Source organism: Solanum lycopersicum, chromosome 7 (assembly GCF_036512215.1).
Source record: "Solanum lycopersicum chromosome 7, SLM_r2.1".
NCBI classification, from domain to species: domain Eukaryota; kingdom Viridiplantae; phylum Streptophyta; class Magnoliopsida; order Solanales; family Solanaceae; genus Solanum; species Solanum lycopersicum.
This window is the reverse complement of record NC_090806.1, coordinates 27,915,304-27,925,692: the sequence shown is the minus strand read 5'-3', so window position 1 is coordinate 27,925,692 and position 10,389 is coordinate 27,915,304. Positions and strand designations below refer to the sequence as shown.

Genomic DNA, 10,389 nt, shown 5'->3' with positions numbered 1-10,389 from the left:
TGAACATAGTAAGATGTTCAAAGCCTCTTCTTTGTAGCTTCTCCTGAGTTAGGCATGTCCTTCTACCCACTAGCCTTGAAACCCCCTCCCCCCACAATTATTTAAATTTAATTATGTGATTATATATTGAATATATGCATTAAAAAGCATTGTTGTAGGACTTCCAATGTAAAAGTAACACTTTATAAATGTTTCTCTAGATGAGAAATAAAGTTACACTTTATAAGTGTTGCTCTAGATGAGATATAAAGTTACACTTTTTAAGTTAGATGACATATAAAAGGCAACACTTTATAAGTGTGTCTCTAGATTACATATAAAAGGCAACACTATATAAAATGTTGCACTAAATGACATATAAAAGGCAAGAGTTTGAAGTGTAACCAATAACAGTGTAAAGGCTACACTTTAAAGTGTAGTATAACAAAAAATAGGTGTCGTTAATGTATCATGATGAAGCATTCCCTTATACCTCTTTAGCAATGGTTCATAAATATTGCAAAAGATGACAACATCAAAAAAGTGTTGCCTAAAATTAAAGGTTATGCTTCTTTAGGCCACCCCTTTAAAAGTGTGGCTGAAATTCCATAAGTGTATCCTTTTATCAAAGGCCACACTTTTTACTATTTTTTGATACACTTTAGTGGTGTGGCCATAGGCCAAAAATAGTATACTGATATTTACATTGACCTTGTGCATTTGAACTTGAAATTTTGTTCTTTCACTTGTTTGAGTTATCTTGTGCATTTAGATAGGGTGAGTGTTTATGAAATTATATATAGCATGTTGGTAAGTTGAACTTTGACGTAATTGACTCAGATATACTATGTTGAGATCTTGTTCTTGTGAGAAGGATATTCCTCATAATTTAATGTTGAGTCTTTTGTGTGGTAACAAAACCTTTTAATAACCTTGTGTAAAAGATATGGTTGATGTTTTAATGTATTGTTGTTTGTTGTGCTGTTCGTCTTGAGACTACTCCTTCCTTCTAAAGATTTTTAGTGTCATTCGGGGACGAATGTTCCTAAGGGGGGGGGGGGGTAAAGTACCACTTCGAAAATTTAAGACATGTCTTAATACTACAAAGTATTATAAGGTATATACACTGTTTTAAGGCCTGTTTTAATGTTTATAATTCATTTAGGAAGTCTAGAAACCAAAACATCCATGAATGTCCATGACGTCCGGAAACTAGTTCTAGGAGGCACTAGCGTTCCTAAGCCTATTTAATTAGCTTTTAGGAGTCGGAAATTGTGAAAATTGGTGGAAGTGTTTATATCATGTTTTTAAGTTGATTCATGGTCGAAACATCATAGTACGACTCCCCAAGGACCAACCAAGATCCCTTAAGGAGGACCCTTGCACATTGGTGTCAACACTGCCTAGGTAGTGTGTAACCACGAGATGTAGTCGACGATCCAAGTGTGGATCGATGGGGCATTGTTGCAAACCATCTACCAACACTTATCCAAATATTTGAAGTACAGCATTGCATAGTATCTGATAAGAACGACGGATGTGTTGCACAGAAGGGCACAATGACCGTCGATCGGGCTCTTCTCTATGAGGGTCCATTTTCTTGCGTGTTATTTCACTTTGTTTTAACTGAAAAATTAAAGGGTTTGGTGTTTATTTAGTGATTAAGGGAATACTAATTAAATTAATTACACCCCCCCCCAAAATAAAGACCCCAACCCCATTAATCTAATTACAACTCTGAAAACAAAACTCTCTTCCTTCTCTCTTCTTTCTCTCTGTGTTGGAAGACACCATTGAAGACACGCTAGGGAGGGATTTTGGGGATTCAATGGATAATTTAACCATCAAATCTTCATGAAACATTCAGGTATATTATCTAATTCACCTTTGAGACCTCTTTCCTCCAAGGATTACTTCATAGTATTTTCAAAAGTTTTGTTTTTATGTGAGTTCTTCTCCATCTCAAAAATTATGCTATCAGTTGGTTTGTTTATGTTTTATATTGTATAATATGAATATATTAACATGTATTCCTACTTAATTATGATATATCTTGATGTTTTTGTCTAGTTTGTAGAAGATGACCATAAACACTTAACCTAGGATTGATCTTGATATGAATTAGGTCGTAATTGGGTCAATTGACATGGTGATTGGATGAATTGTTACTAAAATGATGTTGTTAGATTAAATAATGAAGAAATTAGTGTGATTTATAGTCTTTCATGCTATTTATTTAGAAGAAGATCTAGGTTAGGATGTGAATTGACCTAAGTATCTTGTTTTAAGCTATAATCTTGTATTGAATTGTGATATTGTGATTCTACTAGATTTTTATCATGTTTAATATTGACTTATGATTATGTATACCCAAAGTTTGTTAAATTGAGGGTTTGTGGTAAGACCTTGATGATGAACTATGTAGATGACTTGGTAATTCTTATTATCTCTATACTTTACTTCAAGTTGTGGTCAATTTTGATTCAGTCATGATGTTATATTGGAGTATGCCTTGCACTAGAATTCATAGGGTGGTATGATGTTGAATTGAAATGTATTGATTATGATTTTAAGGTGTTTTTAAGGTGTAAATGTTATAAAGAAGGTTAATAATTTACCAATGTGCATTATCATGATATGAAACATGAATATGCTAACCTCACCTATATGAATTGTTATGAATGGACTTATACCCATGCAATTCTTATTGAGATATGATGATGATGTTATACAAGGGTTAGATCCTATGAACTAAACTAAGTTATTATTGATAATAAAGGCTTAAAGACATTTTAAAAGGGACTCGAGCATATTACCAAGTGAACTCAAGTGAGGAATATCCCTTCCCATAGAGGGAATGTGGGATCACTAAAGTACTCTTGTGATTGGAGACTACAATGCATGTAGCATTAAGAGGGTCCCAACTATATATCCTAGTTCATGAACTATGTTGCACCATAGGAATACTAGCTAGTGGATCTGTGTAGTTGCTTTGTTGTATGTTTTGGTACTACCTTGGCAAGTGGTTCGCCTTCCTTAGGTGTAGGGTTTTATCAACACCATATTCCACACTAGCTCATTTGGTCTATGTTTGTTACGTGAAGATGTTCCCAAAAACTAAAATGAACCAAAAGATTGAACTCTAATTAAGATAATCTAAGGGGTCTAAATTAGTCTAGGTATAGGTATGGGACACTACCTAAGTATTTCACTAGTTATCATCGCACTAGTTAACATAGGACCTGATAATTTCCAAACCAAATAACTCATTTAATTCTTTCTTGGTGTATAACTCTCAATTGTAGCAGATGACCTTTTCACCTTAATCCTAGGTTGTGATCTTGAATTGAATTGTATAGTATTGATACAATTGGTTTGGTTAGTGTGTGAAATTACTATCATATGTGGTTTAATTATAATTAGGACTAGATTGTGACATATTGTAATCCAATTATGTTAGTTCTTGAGTAGTTGACCTAGGTTGTGAAGTAGATTATGAATTTGATCTAAGTCTCTGATTCTAGGCTATGAACTAGTGATGGGTTGTTGTATAATGATTCAATTGTCCTTATTATCATGTTGGTTACTCTTTTATGATGATATTACACCCATTTTTTGGTTGAGTTTTAGGGTCAAAGGTAAGACCTTGATGTTGTCTTATGAAGGAGACTATGTTAGTCTTGTGATCTTAACTCATAAATTCAATTATGGTTACTTGTGATTAAGTGATGACATTTCATTGAAGTATACCTTAAATTGAAATTGATATGGTTGGAATGATGTTGAATTGAAATGTCTTGACTGTGATTTGTGAGGATTTGTCTAAGATGTAAATGTTATAAGGATGGTGATAACTTATAAATGTGCCTTATCATTAATGACTATGTAAATATTCTAACCTCACATGTATGAATTATAATTAAAGGAAAATACTCATTTAATTATTATTTAGCTATGATGGTTATGATTATATGAGTTATCTACCCTATGACCTACATTAAGTTATGATTATTAATAAAGGGATTAAAGTTTCAAAAGGTATTCTGGTTTAACACCGAGTGAACTAGTGATAGGAGTTTCCCTTCCCACATAAGGAAGGTAGGATGACTAATGTACTCATGATATTGGATCCTATTATTCATATAGCATAAAGAGGGTCCCAACTATATCTCCTAGTTCTTGAACTATGTTGCCCCCATAGGAATACTAGCTAGTGGATCCACGTAGTTTCTATGTTCATGCTTTTGTACTACCTTGGCAAGTAGTCTGCCTTCCTTTGGTGTAGGATTCGATAACACCAGATTCCACTTTAGCTCATGTGGTCTATGTAATTTAAGGCAAGATGTTCCAAAAAGTTAAAAGTAACTAAAAGAATCAACTCCAACTAGGATAACCAAAGGGATTTATCTTAGTCTAATATAGGGGTATGAGACTCTACCTAAACATTGCACTATTAAGCCTTGAGGGAAGTCTTAGGAGGATGTTCTTATATGTGTATGTGCTTATAATTGTACATGATATGTATGTGATGATCTTGTACATTGATGATACTACATGATGATTGGTTTCACTTATGAACTTGTTATTACTCTTAGTTTCTAAAGTATGATGATATGTACTATTGATGATATGCTATGTGAAGTTGGATATTGGTTATGGTTCTTGTTGGGTTTACTTGATTGAGTAAGGTTATGTGGATTTGCTTAGTCATTGCACTAGTGGACTTACTGAGGGTTCATGGGTAATTGTCTTGGTTTGGTTATGTTTGAATGAATTCTTATCCATGTGTGTTTCTATTATAACTTGATTATAGATTTTTCTTGGTTAGTTGCTCTATTATGTGGTATGCATGTTGGCTTGACTTGACTTAGTATTGTTGGTATTGTGAGGTACAGAATCTTGACTTGATGAATATCTTTTATTTATTTTTATTGTCTTCTTGAATGTGGATAAGGCTTTTCTAAGTAAATTGAATACTTTAAGGAAATGTCCCCCTTTTTAATGATTTTATGATATGTTTGCATATGGTCTCATACTTAGTACATGTGTTGTACTATTCCTATTTTCTCCCTTTCCCCCAATATTTTAGGTTTCAGTCATTGAATGACTTTTAAGACGATTATGAAGGAAGACTTAGAATTCTCACTCATCCAAGATGGGTACGTCCTCACTTTCCGAGGGCAATGCCGCTACGAATCTTTTGATGTTGTTCTAGTCATAACGCTTCTAGTTCTTTCCTTTTCATTTGAGTACTAAAGATTGTATAGACAATATGTGGCTTTATTACATTGATGTATGGGATATGCCTAATTGAATACTCTTCTTTAGATGGTTTTTACATGAGACATCCGGTTAAGACTATGTTGTGTATCTTATATATATATGTGCAATAAAAGTAGATGTCTAAGTAATCATCCTATCCGAAGGGTCTATGTATACTCGATATGACTATATTATGTTCATGTCAGAGGTTTATGTAAATATGAAGATAAATATATTAAAGTTTTAAATTTTTCCACATTTGTAACGTAAGAATGTAATGATGTATGCTAAGAGGCTAGTCTTAGTCCTCGATGAGGAAGATGACGCCGGTTACGTCTAGGGTGTGCTCCCTGGATGTGATAATATGCAATACCCTTGATCATAAGCCACCATCAAGTCTACGAGTGGAATGTCGAAGTACAATCCCATAACCTCACTCAACGAAGTATATATAAAAAAAGATCATAAGCTATTGCCTAAGTTCACATAACATAGCATCAAGAGTAGTAATAATCATATTTATCAATAAAGACCAAATAACATGTTCATAAGTTAAATTAACATCATATATGATCATCCACATGCAAAGTCAACATATTCATATCTTTTACTTGGTAAGAACATAAGAAGAACCTTCAAGGACTTCCCTCAAGGCAAACTAGTGCAATATATAGGTAGAGTCCCATACCCTACCTAGACGAAGTCAAACACCTTAAGTCACCCTAGCTACTGTTCACTTTTATAATTCATTTTACTTTCGGAAACACTTGCCTTAACCGATTTAGACCACAAGATATAAGTGTGGAATCCGGTGTCATGAAACCCTATACCAAAAGAAGGTGTTCTACTTGCCAAAGTAGTACCAAACATGAACATAGCATCTAAGTGAATCAACTAGCTAGTATTTCTATGAAGGCAACATAGTTCAAGAAATTGGAGACATGTTTGAGACCTCTTTATACCATTGGCATTGTAATATCTATATCATGATTAAAATAGTTAACCTACCTTCCCTTAACAATCATAACATAGTTTAGGTCATAGGATACTAACTCCTAGTATAGTCATAGTAATTATCTCATTAGGAATTGTATGAGAATACCTTTTCATGAAAACCCTCGTATGTGAGATTAGCAAATTATCATCATCATGTCAAAGTAAGGCACGTAGATAATTAAGAACAAACCTTATATAATTAGATCTTAATCATAATGTAACATTTCAAATAATCAAGACATTTCAATTTCGTCATCATACAAAGACTTACTTAATCTAATCACAAGGTATGGTTCAATTGAACTTCATCATCAAGTACAAACCATCACAATTGAAGTAAAGGTTCAAGATCACAATGCCTTACCAATTCTCCTTCAAAAGCCTTAAACATTGTTCTTACAACCAAACAACAAAACTCATCCATTAATAGGTGTAATAACATCATTACAAGTTTAATTAACATGAACTAAGTCAATTCAATCAACAATAATCAATTATACAAGACCTCATAAACTAGAGTTAAGGAATTGGGGTCAATGTATCATCTCTTCCACATTCTAGGTTAACTATCAAGAAATATTATAATAAACCAATAATAAATCATAATATAACCTTAATAATCAATATAAATAAATATAAATACAATTTGAAATATCAATTTCAGATTATGAAGAAACCCATGCTCAATTCATTTTTTGGAAATAAATTTGACAAAACCATTTGGGGAAAGAAGTCCCAATTGTATAAGGTTCACGTACATTGTTAATCCTTGAAGATTAATGGATTAAAGTTAATATTTTTCTTCCATATATAACTTTTACCTTGGTCTTCTATGGAGTCTTCTTCCGGGAGAGAAAGAAAGTAGAGAGAAGGAAGAGGGGTTTGAGTTTAGGAATTATAGGAGTTGGGTTAGTTTAATTAAGATTAGATCTTTATATAGGTCCTTAATTAGACCTAACCTAAACCTTAATTAAACAAATAACTATTTAACTAAACTACTTAAACTCAAAAAAAAACAGACCTGACCTATAAGGCCCCAACCTATGGTCTGTAGGTCAGTCGAGGCATTTGCACCCACTGTCCTGTAAAACCATCGTTTGTGTCAGAGACATGTCTTTGGGAAAATTACTTGATTTTTAATAAGTGTGGTACTATGGATACATTCATTCCCCTCCACTCAGAGGATGCCTCGTTTATTTGATTTGTAGGTAGCCACTGCCAACACTACCTTTTTGGTCCAGCTGAAGGTGCCTCTCCAAGGACACTGAGGGTTGTCCTTGGGGAGAGTACCCAAATGTTTCAACCCTAAACATACTCTAGAACTTTTATTACACCTTTCCACTAATTTTTATCAAATTTAACTCTTAAAACCCTGTGAAATAAGTCAACACACACAAGCACCTCTTTCACTGATCACGGGACATCATGGGTGTTTATTGACGTCTTGACTCTAAAACTTCCTAAATGAATTGTAAAAATTATTTAAGGCCTTTTAATAGTTTTACAAACCTTATACCACTGTGAGTCTCTACTTTCCTTATAGTATTGTAGTTGATGAAGCCTTGTATGGCATTGTGTGGTATGGTCCACCTATGGTGGCGGTGTTTAATTCATTGTCATTATATATGTGTCGACGATGGACATGAAGGCAAATTGATGAATATATGAACATGTGCCTATGATGATACTATGTGAAGCTTATGCCTACTTTCCTATACTAGTTGTGATTTAGGTTGTATGGTAATTTTGTAAGTATGTGTATATCCATGTTAGGGTAAAGTATAGGTTCTGCCATTGATGAGTAAAAACGTTTAGTAATCCCTTATATATGTACCCCTAAGTGAATACATGAATAGCACGAAGTAGGAGTCTTAAGTGTAATATGAAGTTGGCTTGTCTCCTATGTTATTATGTGTGGTGTGGTTTTTGGTTGAAGGAATTTTATGGTATAAGAGGGTGGCTGCCTCAATATGTTGTTGATAGACATTATGTGATCATGTTGACCAATGTACACACACACTCACTTTACATGCATGTTGCAAGTAGTATAGGCCATAGTGTCTAGGTAGTTCTCATATTCACTAGTGTCTACTACAATGCATGTTAAGATGATGTTTATGAAAGCATGATATGTGTTTCCTTAGCTAGGATGACTTGATAGGTGTACTAATATAGGCAAGGGTATGGGACTTTGCCTTTGCATTACACATGTGTACCTTGATAGGATAGTTCTAGTTTTGGTTTCTATATGTATGAATATGTATGTATGAACATATCTGTCTTAATGTGTCATGTGAAAGGTTTGCTCAAATATATGTATACACACACTCATTTATGAAGAACTAGTCAAGAGAGGGGCCTCGAATTGTGTGACATGTGTACCCTAAACTAGATGATGCTTTACATATGCTATGTTAATGTGAAGATATTCTTTCAAAATTTAGGTTGATGAATTTTCATCTATGACCTATGTGTTAAGAATATGAGGGTATGACTCTCCTAACCCTATGTTTTATAAAGTAACATCATAATAAAGGTTTTCAATGAAGGGGTTACCTTAGCGCCAAGTGATCTTGAATATGTGTGTGAGTCCCTTCCTATTGTAGGAAGGTAGGTCACCATAAATTTCTTGAGGTGGATAACCACAATGCCTCAATAGGCATAAACAGGGTCTCCCAAATTGAATAACTACAATGCCTAATCTTGGCATAAAGAGGGTTTTCACATGTACCTCCAAGTTCCATAACTATGATACCACCATAGGATACTAGCTAGTGGATCCACCTAGAAAGCTATGTCACATTTGGTTATACCTTGGCCGGTACACCACCCTTTATCGGTATGGGGTTTTGTGACACCTGATTCCATGTTTAGCATTCATATGGTCTATGTCAATTAAGGCTATAGTTTCCCTAAAGCAAAATGGATATTGGAACTAATTGAGTAGGACCCTAAATAGAATGACTTAAGGGAGGTTACTTAGGATAGGTGTAAGTAATGAATCCATCTAGACATTACACAAGTAGCTTCTAAGGAAGTTCTAGGAAGGTGTTCTAATGCATGTCGCTATGTATGTGTTCCTTGTGCATGACATTGTAGTATTTTTCTACTTGTTATGAAGATGTACATGATATGAGTCTTTATCAATGATGTTGATCTTGTTGACTAGATGATGAAGGTCTTCACTTAACTATGTCTATGTTGTACTATAATTCTATGGTAGTATGTGTTGTCTTGTGTAGATGATATGTAGGATTTTCCTTGTGATCCTAAGGTGATACACTGCACCAATTATCCCAAAAGGGTTACTTGGGAGGCTAATGAATTAAAAGAAAGAGTTCATTGTTAAAAAGATTGAGGTCGCTGTAAAGTGACCTCAAATGGGACTTACATTCTATATGTGTTGTTCTATGATGTTTGTCCTTTGATTGTCTTTATATGAAGTATGAAAATCATGTAAATGCTATTTTTTAAAGATTTTATAAGGATTTACTTAAAAAGGCATGAAGTATGATTTCAAGAAAATGTCATTTTTTAAATGTATGTTTTTGCATGGTTGCCATACTTAGTGAATTGTTGTACTAATCTCATTCTTCTTTACTTTTTACACAAAGTGTATGTTATGGCTACTTAAGGGATGTCTTGAATGGTGAAGAGCTTGACAGATGATTCACAAGCTCAATGAAAGGAATTCTTAAGTTCAAAGATCTCCTACTTATGTCTTTATTGTAAAGTCTTAAAATATTGTATAGTTATATAATGTGTCTTGTGGGTTATATCCCTAATATATTATGATGTTGTTGAGTCTACGATGGCAAACAGACTTAAGAGTCTATGTATGGATTATGAAATAAATTTTATATGTATATGAAGTAAAGTTTATATCATTTTAAGATGCTATGAAATGTGTTAAATTTTCTGCTAAATTTACTATGTCGATGCGATAAATGATTACTATGAGCTTGTATAAGACCTCCGAGAGGTCAAGTACAACATGTTACTTCTAGGGACTGCTTCTCAGTTGTGATAATTCATACATTGCACCAACTATGACTAGAGGGTCACTTGGGGTATAAAAACTTAAGGTAAAAGATAAGATAATGTTATGAAATGATAAATGTGCTTTAAATGAATAATTCGGATTGATGTGAT

General features: G+C 33.6%; 1 long non-coding RNA gene across 1 annotated transcript; it reads left to right on the top strand.

Moving 5' to 3' along the window:
* Positions 1-1,710: 1,710 nt before the first annotated feature.
* On the top strand, positions 1,711-10,137 carry LOC138337589 (uncharacterized). Its single transcript, XR_011210883.1, has 2 exons — positions 1,711-1,846; positions 9,852-10,137. It is a non-coding gene; the product is annotated as an uncharacterized lncRNA (long non-coding RNA).
* Positions 10,138-10,389: the final 252 nt, after the last annotated feature.